We start from the raw sequence: 20,825 nt of genomic DNA on the forward strand, positions 1-20,825 counted from the left end.
TGTGGGTGGGAGAGGTAGTCCACTGAGATAGGCCAAGAGAGGAGCAGAGAGAGAGGAGTTTGGAGGTGCCAGGATCAGCTGGGTTATCCAAGGGGATGTTAAAGTCACCAAGAATGACAGATGGCAGGTCGGAGGAGAGGAAGTGTGGAAGCCAGGCGGCAAAGTTGTCAAGAAATTGGGAGATAGGGCCAGGGGGGCGGTAGATTGCAGCGACACGGAGGTGGTAGGGGTAGTATAGACGGATAGAGTGAGACTCAAAGGAGGAGAAAAGGAGAGAGGGTTCAGGGTGAATGACACTGTGGGTGCATGAGGCTGAGAGGAGAAAACCCACACCGCCACCTTGGCGACCGTCAGGCCTGGGAGTGTGAGAGAAAGAGAGGCCACCGTGGGAGAGAGCAGCTGGAGAGACAGAATCAGAGGTGGAGAGCCAGGTCTCGGTGATAGCAAGGAGGTGGAATGCTCTAGAGATGAATAGGTCATGGATGGCAGGGAGTTTGTTGCAGATGGATCTGGCGTTCCATAGTGCACAGGAAAGAGGGGGGGTGGGTTGTGTATTTATGTGGATAAGGTTTTGGGGATTGCAGAAGCGAGGGGGGGTCATTGGGAGGGTGGGGGTGCGGGGGCGAGTGGTCAGGATAGGTATGGGATGGGAGGGGGGAGGAGCAGTTGGAGAAAGTGAAGTTGAGAGATTAACAGCCATGAGGAACCGAAGGTGAGAGGGTAGGTTAGTGAAAGCAGACAGAGGGATTTGGGAGGACAGACAGCGTCTGTAGTAGATTTGGTAGAAAACACAGAGTGAGAGAGAAGGTAACAGGCAAGGAACTACTGTCAGAGAGGAGACCAGTGGGTAAAATCAGGTTGATTGAGTAATCCAATTAAGTATGAAACAACAACAAGTGAGAGGATGAAGGGAACAGAGAAGGTCAGAAGTGAGGCAAATGTGAGCAGGCGTGAAGAGGGAAACAGAGTGCAATAAATGTGTGGCAAAGATAAGAGAAAAAATTAGTGAATGAGTAAAATTAAATACAATGTTTGGAAAGATATAGATACAATGAATTAAATGTCAAAATTGAGCAACAGGTTACAATAGGATAGAAAGAAGATGAATATATTTCAATAGAACAGAATATGAAAATTTAGATTATGTTCAAACTCACCTTTTTCAGTATTCTAACTCACCTGCTTCAGTTTCCAACTCACTTAAGTAATCAAGCTTCACTTTAGTATGCAAGCTTCTCTCTCAATGAGCAAGCTGTACATTTCACTTTCAAAATGACAATTGACCCCGACGTGATTTGAACACGCAATAATAAGAGTATACTTCAAAGTCAAGATATGGACAATTCCAATGAAATGGATTATGTCTGCATGACAATTATAAGAAATTAGCAGAATTTTGAGACTTATTTGCAACTGCAGATGATATAGGTATCCATATAAACAGTAATCACATTGCAGAAATTTAGATGAGAACCATGGTGATTAGTTTCTCTTAAAGAATTCCGTTTAGTACATTTCACTTTCAAAATGACAATTGACCCCAACGTGATTTGAACACGCAACCTTCTGATCTGGAGTCAGACGCGCTACCGTTGCGCCACGAGGTCTTCTTTAGACATCTGTAATTCACTGATTCGGGTGATTTAGATCACCCATATACTGTCATCATATACTAATTTGTGAAATAAATAATTTGTGAGTAAACAAGCTTACATCCTTGATTTAATAACCAAGGAATATGCCTGGTGGTCGTGCTTAAGTGCAAAGTCATTATTCTTAACAAAAAAGGTCAGTTCAATTTAAAACAGTCATAGCGCCAGAAAGAAAATAATAAGAGTATACTTCAAAGTCAAGATATGGACAATTCCAATGAAATGGATTATGTTTGCATGACAATTATAAGAAATTAGCAGAATTTTGAGTCTTTGTTGCAACTGCAGATGATATAGGTATCCATATAAACAGTAATCACATTGCAGAAATTTAGATGAGAACCATGGTAATTAGTTTCTCTTAAAGAATTCCGTTTAGTACATTTCACTTTCAAAATGACAATTGACCCCGACGTGATTTGAACACGCAACCTTCTGATCTGGAGTCAGACGCGCTACCGTTGCGCCACGAGGTCTTCTTTAGAGCACCTATAATTCATTGATTCGGGAGATTTAGATCACCCATATACTGTCTGCATATACTAATTTGTGAAATAAATAATTTGTGAGAAAACAAGCTTACATCCTTGATTTAATAACCAAGGAATATGCCTGGTGGTCGTGCTAAAGTGCAAAGTCATTATTCTTAACAAAAAAGGTCAGTTCAATTTAAAACAGTCATAGCGCCAGAAAGAAAATAATAAGAGTATACTTCAAAGTCAAGATATGGACAATTCCAATGAAATGGATTATGTCTGCATGACAATTATAAGAAATTAGCAGAATTTTGAGACTTATTTGCAACTGCAGATGATATAGGTATCCATATAAACAGTAATCACATTGCAGAAATTTAGATGAGAACCATGGTGATTAGTTTCTCTTAAAGAATTCCGTTTAGTACATTTCACTTTCAAAATGACAATTGACCCCAACGTGATTTGAACACGCAACCTTCTGATCTGGAGTCAGACGCGCTACCGTTGCGCCACGAGGTCTTCTTTAGACATCTGTAATTCACTGATTCGGGTGATTTAGATCACCCATATACTGTCATCATATACTAATTTGTGAAATAAATAATTTGTGAGTAAACAAGCTTACATCCTTGATTTAATAACCAAGGAATATGCCTGGTGGTCGTGCTTAAGTGCAAAGTCATTATTCTTAACAAAAAAGGTCAGTTCAATTTAAAACAGTCATAGCGCCAGAAAGAAAATAATAAGAGTATACTTCAAAGTCAAGATATGGACAATTCCAATGAAATGGATTATGTTTGCATGACAATTATAAGAAATTAGCAGAATTTTGAGTCTTTGTTGCAACTGCAGATGATATAGGTATCCATATAAACAGTAATCACATTGCAGAAATTTAGATGAGAACCATGGTAATTAGTTTCTCTTAAAGAATTCCGTTTAGTACATTTCACTTTCAAAATGACAATTGACCCCGACGTGATTTGAACACGCAACCTTCTGATCTGGAGTCAGACGCGCTACCGTTGCGCCACGAGGTCTTCTTTAGAGCACCTATAATTCATTGATTCGGGAGATTTAGATCACCCATATACTGTCTGCATATACTAATTTGTGAAATAAATAATTTGTGAGAAAACAAGCTTACATCCTTGATTTAATAACCAAGGAATATGCCTGGTGGTCGTGCTAAAGTGCAAAGTCATTATTCTTAACAAAAAAGGTCAGTTCAATTTAAAACAGTCATAGCGCCAGAAAGAAAATAATAAGAGTATACTTCAAAGTCAAGATATGGACAATTCCAATGAAATGGATTATGTTTGCATGACAATTATAAGAAATTAGCAGAATTTTGAGACTTATTTGCAACTGCAGATGATATAGGTATCCATATAAACAGTGATCACATTGCAGAAATTTAGATGAGAACCATGGTGATTAGTTTCTCTTATAGAATTCCATTTAGTACATTTCACTTTCAAAATGACAATTGACCCCGACATGATTTGAACAAGCAAACTTCTGATCAGGAGTCAGACGCGCTACCGTTGCGCCACAAGGTCTTCTTTAGAGCAACTATAATTCATTGATTCGGGAGATTTAGATCACCCATATACTGTCTGCGTATACTAATTTGTGAAATAAATAATTTGTGAGAAAACAAGCTTACATCCTTGATTTAATAACCAAGGAATATGCCTGGTGGTCGTGCTTAAGTGCAAAGTCATTATTCTTAACAAAAAAGGTCAGTTCAATTTAAAACAGTCATAGCGCCAGAAAGAAAATAATAAGAGTATACTTCAAAGTCAAGATATGGACAATTCCAATGAAATGGATTATGTTTGCATGACAATTATAAGAAATTAGCAGAATTTTGAGTCTTTGTTGCAACTGCAGATGATATAGGTATCCATATAAACAGTAATCACATTGCAGAAATTTAGATGAGAACCATGGTAATTAGTTTCTCTTAAAGAATTCCGTTTAGTACATTTCACTTTCAAAATGACAATTGACCCCGACGTGATTTGAACACGCAACCTTCTGATCTGGAGTCAGACGCGCTACCGTTGCGCCACGAGGTCTTCTTTAGAGCACCTATAATTCATTGATTCGGGAGATTTAGATCACCCATATACTGTCTGCATATACTAATTTGTGAAATAAATAATTTGTGAGAAAACAAGCTTACATCCTTGATTTAATAACCAAGGAATATGCCTGGTGGTCGTGCTTAAGTGCAAAGTCATTATTCTTAACAAAAAAGGTCAGTTCAATTTAAAACAGTCATAGCGCCAGAAAGAAAATAATAAGAGTATACTTCAAAGTCAAGATATGGACAATTCCAATGAAATGGATTATGTTTGCATGACAATTATAAGAAATTAGCAGAATTTTGAGACTTATTTGCAACTGCAGATGATATAGGTATCCATATAAACAGTGATCACATTGCAGAAATTTAGATGAGAACCATGGTGATTAGTTTCTCTTATAGAATTCCATTTAGTACATTTCACTTTCAAAATGACAATTGACCCCGACATGATTTGAACAAGCAAACTTCTGATCAGGAGTCAGACGCGCTACCGTTGCGCCACAAGGTCTTCTTTAGACATCTGTAATTCACTGATTCGGGTGATTTAGATCACCCATATACTGTCATCATATACTAATTTGTGAAATAAATAATTTGTGAGTAAACAAGCTTACATCCTTGATTTAATAACCAAGGAATATGCCTGGTGGTCGTGCTTAAGTGCAAAGTCATTATTCTTAACAAAAAAGGTCAGTTCAATTTAAAACAGTCATAGAGCCAGAAAGAAAATAATAAGAGTATACTTCAAAGTCAAGATATGGACAATTCCAATGAAATGGATTATGTTTGCATGACAATTATAAGAAATTAGCAGAATTTTGAGTCTTTGTTGCAACTGCAGATGATATAGGTATCCATATAAACAGTGATCACATTGCAGAAATTTAGATGAGAACCATGGTAATTAGTTTCTCTTAAAGAATTCCGTTTAGTACATTTCACTTTCAAAATGACAATTGACCCCGACGTGATTTGAACACGCAACCTTCTGATCTGGAGTCAGACGCGCTACCGTTGCGCCACGAGGTCTTCTTTAGAGCAACTATATTTCATTGATTCGGGAGATTTAGATCACCCATATACTGTCTGCATATACTAATTTGTGAAATAATTAATTTGTGAGTAAACAAGCTTACATCCTTGATTCAATAACCAAGGAATATGCCTGGTGGTCGTGCTTAAGTGCAAAGTCATTATTCTTAACAAAAAAGGTCAGTTCAATGGAAAACAGTCATAGCACCAGAAAGAAAATAATAAGAGTATACTTCAAAGTCAAGATATGGACAATTCCAATGAAATGGATTATGTTTGCATGACAATTATAAGAAATTAGCAGAATTTTGAGACTTATTTGCAACTGCAGATGATATAGGTATCCATATAAACAGTAATCACATTGCAGAAATTTAGATGAGAACCATGGTGATTAGTTTCTCTTATAGAATTCCATTTAGTACATTTCACTTTCAAAATGACAATTGACCCCGACGTGATTTGAACACGCAACCTTCTGATCTGGAGTCAGACGCGCTACCGTTGCGCCACGAGGTCTTCTTTTGAGCAACTGTAATTCATTGATTCGGGAGATTTAGATCACCCATATACTGTCTGCATATAATAATTTGTGAAATAAATAATTTGTGAGAAAACAAGCTTACATCCTTGATTTAATAACCAAGGAATATGCCTGGTGGTCGTGCTTAAGTGCAAAGTCATTATTCTTAACAAAAAAGGTCAGTTCAATGGAAAACAGTCATAGCACCAGAAAGAAAATAATAAGAGTATACTTCAAAGTCAAGATATGGACAATTCCAATGAAATGGATTATGTTTGCATGACAATTATAAGAAATTAGCAGAATTTTGAGACTTATTTGCAACTGCAGATGATATAGGTATCCATATAAACAGTAATCACATTGCAGAAATTTAGATGAGAACCATGGTGATTAGTTTCTCTTATAGAATTCCATTTAGTACATTTCACTTTCAAAATGACAATTGACCCCGACGTGATTTGAACACGCAACCTTCTGATCTGGAGTCAGACGCGCTACCGTTGCGCCACAAGGTCTTCTTTTGAGCAACTGTAATTCATTGATTCGGGAGATTTAGATCACCCATATACTGTCTACATATAATAATTTGTGAAATAAATAATTTGTGAGAAAACAAGCTTACATCCTTGATTTAATAACCAAGGAATATGCCTGGTGGTCGTGCTTAAGTGCAAAGTCATTATTCTTAACAAAAAAGGTCAGTTCAATTTAAAACAGTCATAGCGCCAGAAAGAAAATAATAAGTATACTTCAAAGTCAAGATATGGACAATTCCAATGAAATGGATTATGTTTGCATGACAATTATAAGAAATTAGCAGAATTTTGAGTCTTTGTTGCAACTGCAGATGATATAGGTATCCATATAAACAGTAATCACATTGCAGAAATTTAGATGAGAACCATGGTAATTAGTTTCTCTTAAAGAATTCCGTTTAGTACATTTCACTTTCAAAATGACAATTGACCCCGACGTTATTTGAACACGCAACCTTCTGATCTGGAGTCAGACGCGCTACCGTTGTGCCACGAGGTCTTCTTTCAAACAATTACAATTCACTGATTCGGGTGATTTAGATCACCCATATACTGTCTGCATATACTAATTTATGAAATAAATAATTTGTGAGTAAACAAGCTTGAATCCTTGATTCAATAACCAAGGAATATGCCTGGTGGTCGTACTTAAGTGCAAAGTCATTATTCTTAACAAAAAAGGTCAGTTCAATGGAAAACAGTCATAGCACCAGAAAGAAAATAATAAGAGTATACTTCAAAGTCAAGATATGGACAATTCCAATGAAATGGATTATGTTTGCATGACAATTATAAGAAATTAGCAGAATTTTGAGACTTATTTGCAACTGCAGATGATATAGGTATCCATATAAACAGTAATCACATTGCAGAAATTTAGATGAGAACCATGGTGATTAGTTTCTCTTATAGAATTCCATTTAGTACATTTCCTTTTCAAAATGACAATTGACCCCGACGTGATTTGAACACGCAACCTTCTGATCTGGAGTCAGACGCGCTACCGTTGCGCCACGAGATCTTCTTTAGATATCTGTAATTCACTGATTCGGGTGATTTAGATCACGCATATACTGTCATCATATACTAATTTGTGAAATAAATAATTTGTGAGTAAACAAGCTTACATCCTTGATTTAATAACCAAGGAATATGCCTGGTGGTCGTGCTTAAGTGCAAAGTCATTATTCTTAACAAAAAAGGTCAGTTCAATTTAAAACAGTCATAGCGCCAGAAAGAAAATAATAAGAGTATACTTCAAAGTCAAGATATGGAAAATTCCAATTAAATGGATTATGTTTGCATGACAATTATAAGAAATTAGCAGAATTTTGAGTCTTTGTTGCAACTGCAGATGATATAGGTATCCATATAAACAGTAATCACATTGCAGAAATTTAGATGAGAACCATGGTAATTAGTTTCCCTTAAAGAATTTCGTTTAGTACATTTCACTTTCAAAAAGACAATTGACCCCGACGTGATTTGAACACGCAACCTTCTTATCTGGAGTCAGACGCGCTACCGTTGCGCCACGAGGTCTTCTTTAGACATCTGTAATTCACTGATTCGGGTGATTTAGATCACCCGGTACTTATGTATTATCTGGGCTCCCATGTTAAACGCACCCCATTTTTTCATACCCCTACTATCCAACTACGCATGGAGTTGATTTTATATAGTGTGGCGAGCGCAGCGAGCCACCGTGCCCGAAGCGTGGCGAGCGCAGCGAGCCCCGCGAGGGGACGCGGTCTCATAAGAAAAACGGGAGCCCAGATATTACATAAGTACCGATCACCCATATACTGTCTGCATATACTAATTTGTGAAATAATTAATTTGTGAGTAAACAAGCTTACATCCTTGATTCAATAACCAAGGAATATGCCTGTTGGTCGTGCTTAAGTGCAAAGTCATTATTCTTAACAAAAAAGGTCAGTTCAATGGAAAACAGTCATAGCACCAGAAAGAAAATAATAAGAGTATACTTCAAAGTCAAGATATGGACAATTCCAATGAAATGGATTATGTTTGCATGACAATTATAAGAAATTAGCAGAATTTTGAGACTTATTTGAAACTGCAGATGATATAGGTATCCATATAAACAGTAATCACATTGCAGAAATTTAGATGAGAACCATGGTGATTAGTTTCTCTTATAGAATTCCATTTAGTACATTTCACTTTCAAAATGACAATTGACCCCGACGTGATTTGAACACGCAACCTTCCGATCAAGAGTCAGACCCGCTACCGTTGCGCCATGATGTCTTCTTTCAAACAAATGCAATTCACTGATTCGGGTGATTTCGATCACCCATATACTGTCTGCATATACTAATTTATGAAATAAATAATTTGTGAGTAAACAAGCTTGAATCCTTGATTCAATAACCAAGGAATATGCCTGGTGGTCGTGCTTAAGTGCAAAGTCATTATTCTTAACAAAAAAAGGTCAGTTCAATGGAAACAGTCATAGCACCAGAAAGAAAATAATAAGAGTATACTTCAAAGTCAAGATATGGACAATTCCAATGAAATGGATTATGTTTGCATGACAATTATAAGAAATTAGCAGAATTTTGAGACTTATTTGCAACTGCAGATGATATAGGTATCCATATAAACAGTAATCACATTGCAGAAATATAGATGAGAACCATGGTGATTAGTTTCTCTTAAAGAATTCCGTTTAGTACATTTCACTTTCAAAATTACAATTGACCCCAACGTGATTTGAACACGCAACCTTCTGATCTGGAGTCAGACGAGCTACCGTTGCGCCACGAGGGCTTCTTTAGAGCAACTCTAATTCATTGATTCGGGAGATTTAGATCACCCATATACTGTCATCATATACTAATTTGTGAAATAAATAATTTGTGAGTAAACAAGCTTACATCCTTGATTTAATAACCAAGGAATATGCCTGGTGGTCGTGCTTAAGTGCAAAGTCATTATTCTTAACAAAAAAGGTCAGTTCAATTTAAAACAGTCATAGCGCCAGAAAGAAAATAATAAGAGTATACTTCAAAGTCAAGATATGGACAATTCCAATGAAATGGATTATGTTTGCACGACAATTATAAGAAATTAGCAGAATTTTGAGTCTTTGTTGCAACTGCAGATGATATAGGTATCCATATAAACAGTAATCACATTGCAGAAATTTAGATGAGAACCATGGTAATTAGTTTCTCTTAAAGAATTCCGTTTAGTACATTTCACTTTCAAAATGACAATTGACCCCGACGTGATTTGAACACGCAACCTTCTGATCTGGAGTCAGACGCGCTACCGTTGCGCCACGAGGTCTTCTTTAGACATCTGTAATACACTGATTCGGGTGATTTAGATCACCCATATACTGTCTGCATATACTAATTTGTGAAATAATTAATTTGTGAGTAAACAAGCTTACATCCTTGATTCAATAACCAAGGAATATGCCTGGTGGTCGTGCTTAAGTGCAAAGTCATTATTCTTAACAAAAAAGGTCAGTTCAATGGAAAACAGTCATAGCACCAGAAAGAAAATAATAAGAGTATACTTCAAAGTCAAGATATGGACAATTCCAATGAAATGGATTATGTTTGCATGACAATTATAAGAAATTAGCAGAATTTTGAGACTTATTTGCAACTGCAGATGATATAGGTATCCATATAAACAGTAATCACATTGCAGAAATTTAGATGAGAACCATGGTGATTAGTTTCTCTTAAAGAATTCCGTTTAGTACATTTCACTTTCAAAATGACAATTGACCCCAACGTGATTTGAACACGCAACCTTCTGATCTGGAGTCAGACGCGCTACCGTTGCACCACGAGGGCTTCTTTAGAGCAACTGTAATTCATTGATTCGGGAGATTTAGATCACCCATATACTGTCTGCATATACTAATTTGTGAAATAAATAATTTGTGAGAAAACAAGCTTACATCCTTGATTCAATAACCAAGGAATATGCCTGGTGGTCGTGCTTAAGTGCAAAGTCATTATTCTTAACAAAAAAGGTCAGTTCAATGGAAAACAGTCATAGCGCCAGAAAGAAAATAATAAGAGTATACTTCAAAGTCAAGATATGGAAAATTCCAATTAAATGGATTATGTTTGCATGACAATTATAAGAAATTAGCAGAATTTTGAGTCTTTGTTGCAACTGCAGATGATATAGGTATCCATATAAACAGTAATCACATTGCAGAAATTTAGATGAGAACCATGGTAATTAGTTTCCCTTAAAGAATTTCGTTTAGTACATTTCACTTTCAAAAAGACAACTGACCCCGACGTGATTTGAACACGCAACCTTCTTATCTGGAGTTAGACGCGCTACCGTTGCGCCACGAGGTCTTCTTTAGACATCTGTAATTCACTGATTCGGGTGATTTAGATCACCCATATACTGTCTGCATATACTAATTTGTGAAATAATTAATTTGTGAGTAAACAAGCTTACATCCTTGATTCAATAACCAAGGAATATGCCTGTTGGTCATGCTTAAGTGCAAAGTCATTATTCTTAACAAAAAAGGTCAGTTCATTGGAAAACAGTCATAGCACCAGAAAGAAAATAATAAGAGTATACTTCAAAGTCAGTCAAGATATGGACAATTCCAATGAAATGGATTATGTTTGCATGACAATTATAAGAAATTAGCAGAATTTTGAGACTTATTTGAAACTGCAGATGATATAGGTATCCATATAAACAGTAATCACATTGCAGAAATTTAGATGAGAACCATGGTGATTAGTTTCTCTTATAGAATTCCATTTAGTACATTTCACTTTCAAAATGACAATTGACCCCGACGTGATTTGAACACGCAACCTTCCGATCAAGAGTCAGACCCGCTACCGTTGCGCCACGATGTCTTCTTTCAAACAAATGCAATTCACTGATTCGGGTGATTTCGATCACCCATATACTGTCTGCATATACTAATTTATGAAATAAATAATTTGTAAATAAACAAGCTTGAATCCTTGATTCAATAACCAAGGAATATGCCTGGTGGTCGTGCTTAAGTGCAAAGTCATTATTCTTAACAAAAAAGGTCAGTTCAATGGAAACAGTCATAGCACCAGAAAGAAAATAATAAGAGTATACTTCAAAGTCAAGATATGGACAATTCCAATGAAATGGATTATGTTTGCATGACAATTATAAGAAATTAGCAGAATTTTGAGACTTATTTGCAACTGCAGATGATATAGGTATCCATATAAACAGTAATCACATTGCAGAAATATAGATGAGAACCATGGTGATTAGTTTCTCTTAAAGAATTCCGTTTAGTACATTCCACTTTAAAAATTACAATTGACCCCAACGTGATTTGAACATGCAACCTTCTGATCTGGAGTCAGACGCGCTACCGTTGCGCCACGAGGGCTTCTTTAGAGCAACTGTAATTCATTGATTCGGGAGATTTAGATCACCCATATACTGTCTGCATATACTAATTTGTGAAATAAATAATTTGTGAGAAAACAAGCTTACATCCTTGATTCAATAACCAAGGAATATGCCTGGTGGTCGTGCTTAAGTGCAAAGTCATTATTCTTAACAAAAAAGGTCAGTTCAATGGAAAACAGTCATAGCGCCAGAAAGAAAATAATAAGAGTATACTTCAAAGTCAAGATATGGAAAATTCCAATTAAATGGATTATGTTTGCATGACAATTATAAGAAATTAGCAGAATTTTGAGTCTTTGTTGCAACTGCAGATGATATAGGTATCCATATAAACAGTAATCACATTGCAGAAATTTAGATGAGAACCATGGTAATTAGTTTCCCTTAAAGAATTTCGTTTAGTACATTTCACTTTCAAAAAGACAATTGACCCCGACGTGATTTGAACACGCAACCTTCTTATCTGGAGTCAGACGCGCTACCGTTGCGCCACGAGGTCTTCTTTAGACATCTGTAATTCACTGATTCGGGTGATTTAGATCACCCATATACTGTCTGCATATACTAATTTGTGAAATAATTAATTTGTGAGTAAACAAGCTTACATCCTTGATTCAATAACCAAGGAATATGCCTGTTGGTCGTGCTTAAGTGCAAAGTCATTATTCTTAACAAAAAAGGTCAGTTCAATGGAAAACAGTCATAGCACCAGAAAGAAAATAATAAGAGTATACTTCAAAGTCAAGATATGGACAATTCCAATGAAATGGATTATGTTTGCATGACAATTATAAGAAATTAGCAGAATTTTGAGACTTATTTGAAACTGCAGATGATATAGGTATCCATATAAACAGTAATCACATTGCAGAAATTTAGATGAGAACCATGGTGATTAGTTTCTCTTATAGAATTCCATTTAGTACATTTCACTTTCAAAATGACAATTGACCCCGACGTGATTTGAACACGCAACCTTCCGATCAAGAGTCAGACCCGCTACCGTTGCGCCACGATGTCTTCTTTCAAACAAATGCAATTCACTGATTCGGGTGATTTCGATCACCCATATACTGTCTGCATATACTAATTTATGAAATAAATAATTTGTGAGTAAACAAGCTTGAATCCTTGATTCAATAACCAAGGAATATGCCTGGTGGTCGTGCTTAAGTGCAAAGTCATTATTCTTAACAAAAAAGGTCAGTTCAATGGAAACAGTCATAGCACCAGAAAGAAAATAATAAGAGTATACTTCAAAGTCAAGATATGGACAATTCCAATGAAATGGATTATGTTTGCATGACAATTATAAGAAATTAGCAGAATTTTGAGACTTATTTGCAACTGCAGATGATATAGGTATCCATATAAACAGTAATCACATTGCAGAAATATAGATGAGAACCATGGTGATTAGTTTCTCTTAAAGAATTCCGTTTAGTACATTTCACTTTCAAAATTACAATTGACCCCAACGTGATTTGAACACGCAACCTTCTGATCTGGAGTCAGACGAGCTACCGTTGCGCCACGAGGGCTTCTTTAGAGCAACTCTAATTCATTGATTCGGGAGATTTAGATCACCCATATACTGTCTGCATATACTAATTTGTGAAATAAATAATTTGTGAGAAAACAAGCTTACATCCTTGATTCAATAACCAAGGAATATGCCTGGTGGTCGTGCTTAAGTGCAAAGTCATTATTCTTAACAAAAAAGGTCAGTTCAATGGAAAACAGTCATAGCGCCAGAAAGAAAATAATAAGAGTATACTTCAAAGTCAAGATATGGAAAATTCCAATTAAATGGATTATGTTTGCATGACAATTATAAGAAATTAGCAGAATTTTGAGTCTTTGTTGCAACTGCAGATGATATAGGTATCCATATAAACAGTAATCACATTGCAGAAATTTAGATGAGAACCATGGTAATTAGTTTCCCTTAAAGAATTTCGTTTAGTACATTTCACTTTCAAAAAGACAATTGACCCCGACGTGATTTGAACACGCAACCTTCTTATCTGGAGTCAGACGCGCTACCGTTGCGCCACGAGGTCTTCTTTAGACATCTGTAATTCACTGATTCGGGTGATTTAGATCACCCATATACTGTCTGCATATACTAATTTGTGAAATAATTAATTTGTGAGTAAACAAGCTTACATCCTTGATTCAATAACCAAGGAATATGCCTCTTGGTCGTGCTTAAGTGCAAAGTCATTATTCTTAACAAAAAAGGTCAGTTCAATGGAAAACAGTCATAGCACCAGAAAGAAAATAATAAGAGTATACTTCAAAGTCAAGATATGGACAATTCCAATGAAATGGATTATGTTTGCATGACAATTATAAGAAATTAGCAGAATTTTGAGACTTATTTGAAACTGCAGATGATATAGGTATCCATATAAACAGTAATCACATTGCAGAAATTTAGATGAGAACCATGGTGATTAGTTTCTCTTATAGAATTCCATTTAGTACATTTCACTTTCAAAATGACAATTGACACCGACGTGATTTGAACACGCAACCTTCTGATCAAGAGTCAGACCCGCTACCGTTGCGCCACGATGTCTTCTTTCAAACAAATGCAATTCACTGATTCGGGTGATTTCGATCACCCATATACTGTCTGCATATACTAATTTATGAAATAAATAATTTGTGAGTAAACAAGCTTGAATCCTTGATTCAATAACCAAGGATTATGCCTGGTGGTCGTGCTTAAGTGCAAAGTCAAATAATTTGTGAGAAAACAAGCTTACATCCTTGATTCAATAACCAAGGAATATGCCTGGTGGTCGTGCTTAAGTGCAAAGTCATTATTCTTAACAAAAAAGGTCAGTTCAATGGAAAACAGTCATAGCGCCAGAAAGAAAATAATAAGAGTATACTTCAAAGTCAAGATATGGAAAAATCCAATTAAATGGATTATGTTTGCATGACAATTATAAGAAATTAGCAGAATTTTGAGTCTTTGTTGCAACTGCAGATGATATAGGTATCCATATAAACAGTAATCACATTGCAGAAATTTAGATGAGAACCATGGTAATTAGTTTCCCTTAAAGAATTTCGTTTAGTACATTTCACTTTCAAAAAGACAATTGACCCCGACGTGATCTGAACATGCAACCTTCTTATCTGGAGTCAGACGCGCTACCGTTGCGCCACAAGGTCTTCTTTAGACATCTGTAATTCACTGATTCGGGTGATTTAGATCACCCATATACTGTCTGCATATACTAATTTGTGAAATAATTAATTTGTGAGTAAACAAGCTTACATCATTGATTCAATAACCAAGGAATATGCCTGGTGGTCGTGTTTAAGTGCAAAGTCATTATTCTTAACAAAAAAGGTCAGTTCAATTTAAAAAAGTCATAGCGCCAGAAAGAAAATAATAAGAGTATACTTCAAAGTCAAGATATGGATAATTCCAATGAAATGGATTATGTTTGCATGACAATTATAAGAAATTAGCAGAATTTTGAGTCTTTGTTGCAACTGCAGATGATATAGGTATCCATATAAACAGTAATCACATTGCAGAAATTTAGATGAGAACCATGGTGATTAGTTTCTCTTAAAGAATTCCGTTTAGTACATTTCACTTTCAAAATGACAATTGACCCCGACGTGATTTGAATACGCAACCTTCTGATCTGGAGTCAGACGCGCTACCGTTGCGCCACGAGGTCTTCTTTAGACATCTGTAATTCACTGATTCGGGTGATTTAGATCACCCATATACTGTCTGCATATACTAATTTGTGAAATAATTAATTTGTGAGTAAACAAGCTTACATCCTTGATTCAATAACCAAGGAATATGCCTGGTGGTCGTGCTTAAGTGCAAAGTCATTATTCTTAACAAAAAAGGTCAGTTCAATGGAAAACAGTCATAGCACCAGAAAGAAAATAATAAGAGTATACTTCAAAGTCAAGATATGGACAATTCCAATGAAATGGATTATGTTTGCATGACAATTATAAGAAATTAGCAGAATTTTGAGACTTATTTGCAACTGCAGATGATATAGGTATCCATATAAACAGTAATCAGATTGCAGAAATTTAGATGAGAACCATGGTGATTAGTTTCTCTTATAGAATTCCATTTAGTACATTTCACTTTCAAAATGACAATTGACACCGACGTGATTTGAACACGCAACCTTCTGATCTGGAGTCAGACGCGCTACCGTTGCGCCACGAGGTCTTCTTTAGACATCTGTAATACACTGATTCGGGTGATTTAGATCACCCATATACTGTCTGCATATACTAATTTGTGAAATAATTAATTTGTGAGTAAACAAGCTTACATCCTTGATTCAATAACCAAGGAATATGCCTGGTGGTCGTGCTTAAGTGCAAAGTCATTATTCTTAACAAAAAAGGTCAGTTCAATGGAAAACAGTCATAGCACCAGAAAGAAAATAATAAGAGTATACTTCAAAGTCAAGATATGGACAATTCCAATGAAATGGATTATGTTTGCATGACAATTATAAGAAATTAGCAGAATTTTGAGACTTATTTGCAACTGCAGATGATATAGGTATCCATATAAACAGTAATCACATTGCAGAAATTTAGATGAGAACCATGGTGATTAGTTTCTCTTAAAGAATTCCGTTTAGTACATTTCACTTTCAAAATGACAAGTGACCCAGACGTGATTTGAACACACAACCTTCTGATCTGGAGTCAGACGCGTTACCGTTGCGCCACGAGGTCTTCTTTAGATATCTGTAATTCACTGATTCGGGTGATTTAGATCACTCATATACTGTCATCATATACTAATTTGTGAAATAAATAATTTGTGAGTAAACAAGCTTACATCCTTGATTTAATAACCAAGGAATATGCCTGGTGGTCGTGCTTAAGTGCAAAGTCATTATTCTTAACAAAAAAGGTCAGTTCAATTTAAAACAGTCATAGCGCCAGAAAGAAAATAATAAGAGTATACTTCAAAGTCAAGATATGGACAATTCCAATGATATGGATTATGTTTGCATGACAATTATAAGAAATTAGCAGAATTTTGAGTCTTTGTTGCAACTGCAGATGATTTAGGTATCCATATAAACAGTAATCACATTGCAGAAATTTAGATGAGAACCATGGTAATTAGTTTCTCTTAAAGAATTCCGTTTAGTACATTTCACTTTCAAAATCACAATTGACCCCGACATGATTTGAACACGCAACCTTCTGATCTGGAGTCAGACGCGCTACCGTTGCACCACGAGGTCTTCATTAGACATCTGTAATTCACTGATTCGGGTGATTTAGATCACCCATATACTGTCTGCATATACTAATTTGTGAAATAAATAATTTGTGAGAAAACAAGCTTACATCCTTGATTTAATAACCAAGGAATATGCCTGGTGGTCGTGCTTAAGTGCAAAGTCATTATTCTTAACAAAAAAGGTCAGTTCAATTTAAAACAGTTATAGCGCCAGAAAGAAAATAATAAGAGTATACTTCAAAGTCAAGATATGGACAATTCCAATGAAATGGATTATGTTTGCACGACAATTATAAGAAATTAGCAGAATTTTGAGTCTTTGTTGCAACTGCAGATGATATAGGTATCCATATAAACAGTAATCACATTGCAGAAATTTAGATGAGAACCATGGTGATTAGTTTCTCTTAAAGAATTCCGTTTAGTACATTTCACTTTCAAAATGACAAGTGACCCAGACGTGATTTGAACACGCAACCTTCTGATCTGGAGTCAGACGCGTTACCGTTGCGCCACGAGGTCTTCTTTAGACATCTGTAATACACTGATTCGGGTGATTTAGATCACCCATATACTGTCTGCATATACTAATTTGTGAAATAATTAATTTGTGAGTAAACAAGCTTACATCCTTGATTCAATAACCAAGGAATATGCCTGGTGGTCGTGCTTAAGTGCAAAGTCATTATTCTTAACAAAAAAGGTCAGTTCAATGGAAAACAGTCATAGCACCAGAAAGAAAATAATAAGAGTATACTTCAAAGTCAAGATATGGACAATTCCAATGAAATGGATTATGTTTGCATGACAATTATAAGAAATTAGCAGAATTTTGAGACTTATTTGCAACTGCAGATGATATAGGTATCCATATAAACAGTAATCACATTGCAGAAATTTAGATGAGAACCATGGTGATTAGTTTATCTTAAAGAATTCCGTTTAGTACATTTCACTTTCAAAATGACAAGTGACCCAGACGTGATTTGAACACGCAACCTTCTGATCTGGAGTCAGACGCGTTACCGTTGCGCCACGAGGTCTTCTTTAGATATCTGTAATTCACTGATTCAAGTGATTTAGATCACTCATATACTGTCATCATATACTAATTTGTGAAATAAATAATTTGTGAGTAAACAAGCTTACATCCTTGATTTAATAACCAAGGAATATGCCTGGTGGTCGTGCTTAAGTGCAAAGTCATTATTCTTAACAAAAAAGGTCAGTTCAATTTAAAACAGTCATAGAGCCAGAAATAAAATAATAAGAGTATACTTTAAAGTCAAGATATGGACAATTCCAATGAAATGGATTATGTTTGCATGACAATTATAAAAAATTAGCAGAATTTTGAGTCTTTGTTGCAACTGCAGATGATATAGGTATCCATATAAACAGTAATCACATTGCAGAAATTTAGATGAGAACCATGGTAATTAGTTTCTCTTAAAGAATTCCGTTTAGTACATTTCACTTTCAAAATGACAATTGACCCCGACGTGATTTGAACACGCAACCTTCTGATCTGGAGTCAGACGCGCTACCGTTGCGCCACGAGGTCTTCTTTAGAGCAACTATATTTCATTGATTCGGGAGATTTAGATCACCCATATACTGTCTGCATATACTAATTTGTGAAATAATTAATTTGTGAGTAAACAAGCTTACATCCTTGATTCAATAACCAAGGAATATGCCTGGTGGTCGTGCTTAAGTGCAAAGTCATTATTCTTAACAAAAAAGGTCAGTTCAATGGAAAACAGTCATAGCACCAGAAAGAAAATAATAAGAGTATACTTCAAAGTCAAGATATGGACAATTCCAATGAAATGGATTATGTTTGCATGACAATTATAAGAAATTAGCAGAATTTTGAGACTTATTTGCAACTGCAGATGATATAGGTATCCATATAAACAGTAATCACATTGCAGAAATTTAGATGAGAACCATGGTGATTAGTTTCTCTTATAGAATTCCATTTAGTACATTTCACTTTCAAAATGACAATTGACCCCGACGTGATTTGAACACGCAACCTTCTGATCTGGAGTCAGACGCGCTACCGTTGCGCCACGAGGTCTTCTTTTGAGCAACTGTAATTCATTGATTCGGGAGATTTAGATCACCCATATACTGTCTGCATATAATAATTTGTGAAATAAATAATTTGTGAGAAAACAAGCTTACATCCTTGATTTAATAACCAAGGAATATGCCTGGTGGTCGTGCTTAAGTGCAAAGTCATTATTCTTAACAAAAAAGGTCAGTTCAATGGAAAACAGTCATAGCACCAGAAAGAAAATAATAAGAGTATACTTCAAAGTCAAGATATGGACAATTCCAATGAAATGGATTATGTTTGCATGACAATTATAAGAAATTAGCAGAATTTTGAGACTTATTTGCAACTGCAGATGATATAGGTATCCATATAAACAGTAATCACATTTCACTTTCAAAATGACAATTGACCCCGACGTGATTTGAATACGCAACCTTCTGATCTGGAGTCAGACGCGCTACCGTTGCGCCACGAGGTCTTCTTTAGACATCTGTAATTCACTGATTCGGGTGATTTAGATCACCCATATACTGTCTGCATATACTAATTTGTGAAATAATTAATTTGTGAGTAAACAAGCTTACATCCTTGATTCAATAACCAAGGAATATGCCTGGTGGTCGTGCTTAAGTGCAAAGTCATTATTCTTAACAAAAAAGGTCAGTTCAATGGAAAACAGTCATAGCACCAGAAAGAAAATAATAAGAGTATACTTCAAAGTCAAGATATGGACAATTCCAATGAAATGGATTATGTTTGCATGACAATTATAAGAAATTAGCAGAATTTTGAGACTTATTTGCAACTGCAGATGATATAGGTATCCATATAAACAGTAATCAGATTGCAGAAATTTAGATGAGAACCATGGTGATTAGTTTCTCTTATAGAATTCCATTTAGTACATTTCACTTTCAAAATGACAATTGACACCGACGTGATTTGAACACGCAACCTTCTGATCTGGAGTCAGACGCGCTACCGTTGCGCCACGAGGTCTTCTTTAGACATCTGTAATACACTGATTCGGGTGATTTAGATCACCCATATACTGTCTGCATATACTAATTTGTGAAATAATTAATTTGTGAGTAAACAAGCTTACATCCTTGATTCAATAACCAAGGAATATGCCTGGTGGTCGTGCTTAAGTGCAAAGTCATTATTCTTAACAAAAAAGGTCAGTTCAATTTAAAACAGTCATAGCGCCAGAAAGAAAATAATAAGAGTATACTTCAAAGTCAAGATATGGACAATTCCAATGATATGGATTATGTTTGCATGACAATTATAAGAAATTAGCAGAATTTTGAGTCTTTGTTGCAACTGCAGATGATTTAGGTATCCATATAAACAGTAATCACATTGCAGAAATTTAGATGAGAACCATGGTAATTAGTTTCTCTTAAAGAATTCCGTTTAGTACATTTCACTTTCAAAATCACAATTGACCCCGACATGATTTGAACACGCAACCTTCTGATCTGGAGTCAGACGCGCTACCGTTGCACCACGAGGTCTTCATTAGACATCTGTAATTCACTGATTCGGGTGATTTAGATCACCCATATACTGTCTGCATATACTAATTTGTGAAATAAATAATTTGTGAGAAAACAAGCTTACATCCTTGATTTAATAACCAAGGAATATGCCTGGTGGTCGTGATTAAGTGCAAAGTCATTATTCTTAACAAAAAAGGTCAGTTCAATTTAAAACAGTCATAGCGCCA

General features: G+C 35.6%; 29 non-coding genes across 29 annotated transcripts; all 29 read right to left on the minus strand.

The window, feature by feature from the left end:
- Positions 1-1,535: 1,535 nt before the first annotated feature.
- Positions 1,536-1,607, minus strand: TRNAW-CCA (transfer RNA tryptophan (anticodon CCA)). The gene has a single exon. It is a non-coding gene; the product is annotated as a tRNA-Trp (tRNA).
- Positions 1,608-2,056: 449 nt separating this feature from the next.
- TRNAW-CCA (transfer RNA tryptophan (anticodon CCA)) lies at positions 2,057-2,128 on the minus strand. Its single transcript has one exon. It is a non-coding gene; the product is annotated as a tRNA-Trp (tRNA).
- Positions 2,129-2,578: 450 nt separating this feature from the next.
- On the minus strand, positions 2,579-2,650 carry TRNAW-CCA (transfer RNA tryptophan (anticodon CCA)). The gene has a single exon. It is a non-coding gene; the product is annotated as a tRNA-Trp (tRNA).
- Positions 2,651-3,099: 449 nt separating this feature from the next.
- Positions 3,100-3,171, minus strand: TRNAW-CCA (transfer RNA tryptophan (anticodon CCA)). Its single transcript has one exon. It is a non-coding gene; the product is annotated as a tRNA-Trp (tRNA).
- A 450-nt stretch (positions 3,172-3,621) lies between these two features.
- Positions 3,622-3,693, minus strand: TRNAR-CCU (transfer RNA arginine (anticodon CCU)). The gene has a single exon. It is a non-coding gene; the product is annotated as a tRNA-Arg (tRNA).
- Positions 3,694-4,143: 450 nt separating this feature from the next.
- On the minus strand, positions 4,144-4,215 carry TRNAW-CCA (transfer RNA tryptophan (anticodon CCA)). The gene has a single exon. It is a non-coding gene; the product is annotated as a tRNA-Trp (tRNA).
- A 450-nt stretch (positions 4,216-4,665) lies between these two features.
- Positions 4,666-4,737, minus strand: TRNAR-CCU (transfer RNA arginine (anticodon CCU)). Its single transcript has one exon. It is a non-coding gene; the product is annotated as a tRNA-Arg (tRNA).
- A 449-nt stretch (positions 4,738-5,186) lies between these two features.
- TRNAW-CCA (transfer RNA tryptophan (anticodon CCA)) lies at positions 5,187-5,258 on the minus strand. The gene has a single exon. It is a non-coding gene; the product is annotated as a tRNA-Trp (tRNA).
- A 450-nt stretch (positions 5,259-5,708) lies between these two features.
- Positions 5,709-5,780, minus strand: TRNAW-CCA (transfer RNA tryptophan (anticodon CCA)). Its single transcript has one exon. It is a non-coding gene; the product is annotated as a tRNA-Trp (tRNA).
- A 450-nt stretch (positions 5,781-6,230) lies between these two features.
- Positions 6,231-6,302, minus strand: TRNAW-CCA (transfer RNA tryptophan (anticodon CCA)). Its single transcript has one exon. It is a non-coding gene; the product is annotated as a tRNA-Trp (tRNA).
- Positions 6,303-6,750: 448 nt separating this feature from the next.
- TRNAW-CCA (transfer RNA tryptophan (anticodon CCA)) lies at positions 6,751-6,822 on the minus strand. The gene has a single exon. It is a non-coding gene; the product is annotated as a tRNA-Trp (tRNA).
- Positions 6,823-7,272: 450 nt separating this feature from the next.
- On the minus strand, positions 7,273-7,344 carry TRNAW-CCA (transfer RNA tryptophan (anticodon CCA)). Its single transcript has one exon. It is a non-coding gene; the product is annotated as a tRNA-Trp (tRNA).
- A 449-nt stretch (positions 7,345-7,793) lies between these two features.
- TRNAW-CCA (transfer RNA tryptophan (anticodon CCA)) lies at positions 7,794-7,865 on the minus strand. Its single transcript has one exon. It is a non-coding gene; the product is annotated as a tRNA-Trp (tRNA).
- Positions 7,866-9,569: 1,704 nt separating this feature from the next.
- Positions 9,570-9,641, minus strand: TRNAW-CCA (transfer RNA tryptophan (anticodon CCA)). Its single transcript has one exon. It is a non-coding gene; the product is annotated as a tRNA-Trp (tRNA).
- A 449-nt stretch (positions 9,642-10,090) lies between these two features.
- Positions 10,091-10,162, minus strand: TRNAW-CCA (transfer RNA tryptophan (anticodon CCA)). The gene has a single exon. It is a non-coding gene; the product is annotated as a tRNA-Trp (tRNA).
- A 450-nt stretch (positions 10,163-10,612) lies between these two features.
- On the minus strand, positions 10,613-10,684 carry TRNAW-CCA (transfer RNA tryptophan (anticodon CCA)). The gene has a single exon. It is a non-coding gene; the product is annotated as a tRNA-Trp (tRNA).
- A 1,496-nt stretch (positions 10,685-12,180) lies between these two features.
- On the minus strand, positions 12,181-12,252 carry TRNAW-CCA (transfer RNA tryptophan (anticodon CCA)). The gene has a single exon. It is a non-coding gene; the product is annotated as a tRNA-Trp (tRNA).
- A 1,492-nt stretch (positions 12,253-13,744) lies between these two features.
- On the minus strand, positions 13,745-13,816 carry TRNAW-CCA (transfer RNA tryptophan (anticodon CCA)). Its single transcript has one exon. It is a non-coding gene; the product is annotated as a tRNA-Trp (tRNA).
- Positions 13,817-15,391: 1,575 nt separating this feature from the next.
- TRNAW-CCA (transfer RNA tryptophan (anticodon CCA)) lies at positions 15,392-15,463 on the minus strand. Its single transcript has one exon. It is a non-coding gene; the product is annotated as a tRNA-Trp (tRNA).
- A 449-nt stretch (positions 15,464-15,912) lies between these two features.
- Positions 15,913-15,984, minus strand: TRNAW-CCA (transfer RNA tryptophan (anticodon CCA)). Its single transcript has one exon. It is a non-coding gene; the product is annotated as a tRNA-Trp (tRNA).
- A 449-nt stretch (positions 15,985-16,433) lies between these two features.
- On the minus strand, positions 16,434-16,505 carry TRNAW-CCA (transfer RNA tryptophan (anticodon CCA)). The gene has a single exon. It is a non-coding gene; the product is annotated as a tRNA-Trp (tRNA).
- Positions 16,506-16,954: 449 nt separating this feature from the next.
- On the minus strand, positions 16,955-17,026 carry TRNAW-CCA (transfer RNA tryptophan (anticodon CCA)). The gene has a single exon. It is a non-coding gene; the product is annotated as a tRNA-Trp (tRNA).
- Positions 17,027-17,475: 449 nt separating this feature from the next.
- TRNAW-CCA (transfer RNA tryptophan (anticodon CCA)) lies at positions 17,476-17,547 on the minus strand. Its single transcript has one exon. It is a non-coding gene; the product is annotated as a tRNA-Trp (tRNA).
- Positions 17,548-17,996: 449 nt separating this feature from the next.
- On the minus strand, positions 17,997-18,068 carry TRNAW-CCA (transfer RNA tryptophan (anticodon CCA)). Its single transcript has one exon. It is a non-coding gene; the product is annotated as a tRNA-Trp (tRNA).
- A 449-nt stretch (positions 18,069-18,517) lies between these two features.
- TRNAW-CCA (transfer RNA tryptophan (anticodon CCA)) lies at positions 18,518-18,589 on the minus strand. Its single transcript has one exon. It is a non-coding gene; the product is annotated as a tRNA-Trp (tRNA).
- Positions 18,590-19,039: 450 nt separating this feature from the next.
- On the minus strand, positions 19,040-19,111 carry TRNAW-CCA (transfer RNA tryptophan (anticodon CCA)). The gene has a single exon. It is a non-coding gene; the product is annotated as a tRNA-Trp (tRNA).
- Positions 19,112-19,499: 388 nt separating this feature from the next.
- TRNAW-CCA (transfer RNA tryptophan (anticodon CCA)) lies at positions 19,500-19,571 on the minus strand. Its single transcript has one exon. It is a non-coding gene; the product is annotated as a tRNA-Trp (tRNA).
- Positions 19,572-20,020: 449 nt separating this feature from the next.
- Positions 20,021-20,092, minus strand: TRNAW-CCA (transfer RNA tryptophan (anticodon CCA)). The gene has a single exon. It is a non-coding gene; the product is annotated as a tRNA-Trp (tRNA).
- Positions 20,093-20,541: 449 nt separating this feature from the next.
- TRNAW-CCA (transfer RNA tryptophan (anticodon CCA)) lies at positions 20,542-20,613 on the minus strand. Its single transcript has one exon. It is a non-coding gene; the product is annotated as a tRNA-Trp (tRNA).
- Between the last annotated feature and the right edge of the window lie 212 nt (positions 20,614-20,825).

Source organism: Crinia signifera, chromosome 4 (assembly GCF_055691185.1).
Source record: "Crinia signifera chromosome 4, ASM5569118v1, whole genome shotgun sequence".
Taxonomy (NCBI): Eukaryota; Metazoa; Chordata; class Amphibia; order Anura; family Myobatrachidae; genus Crinia; species Crinia signifera.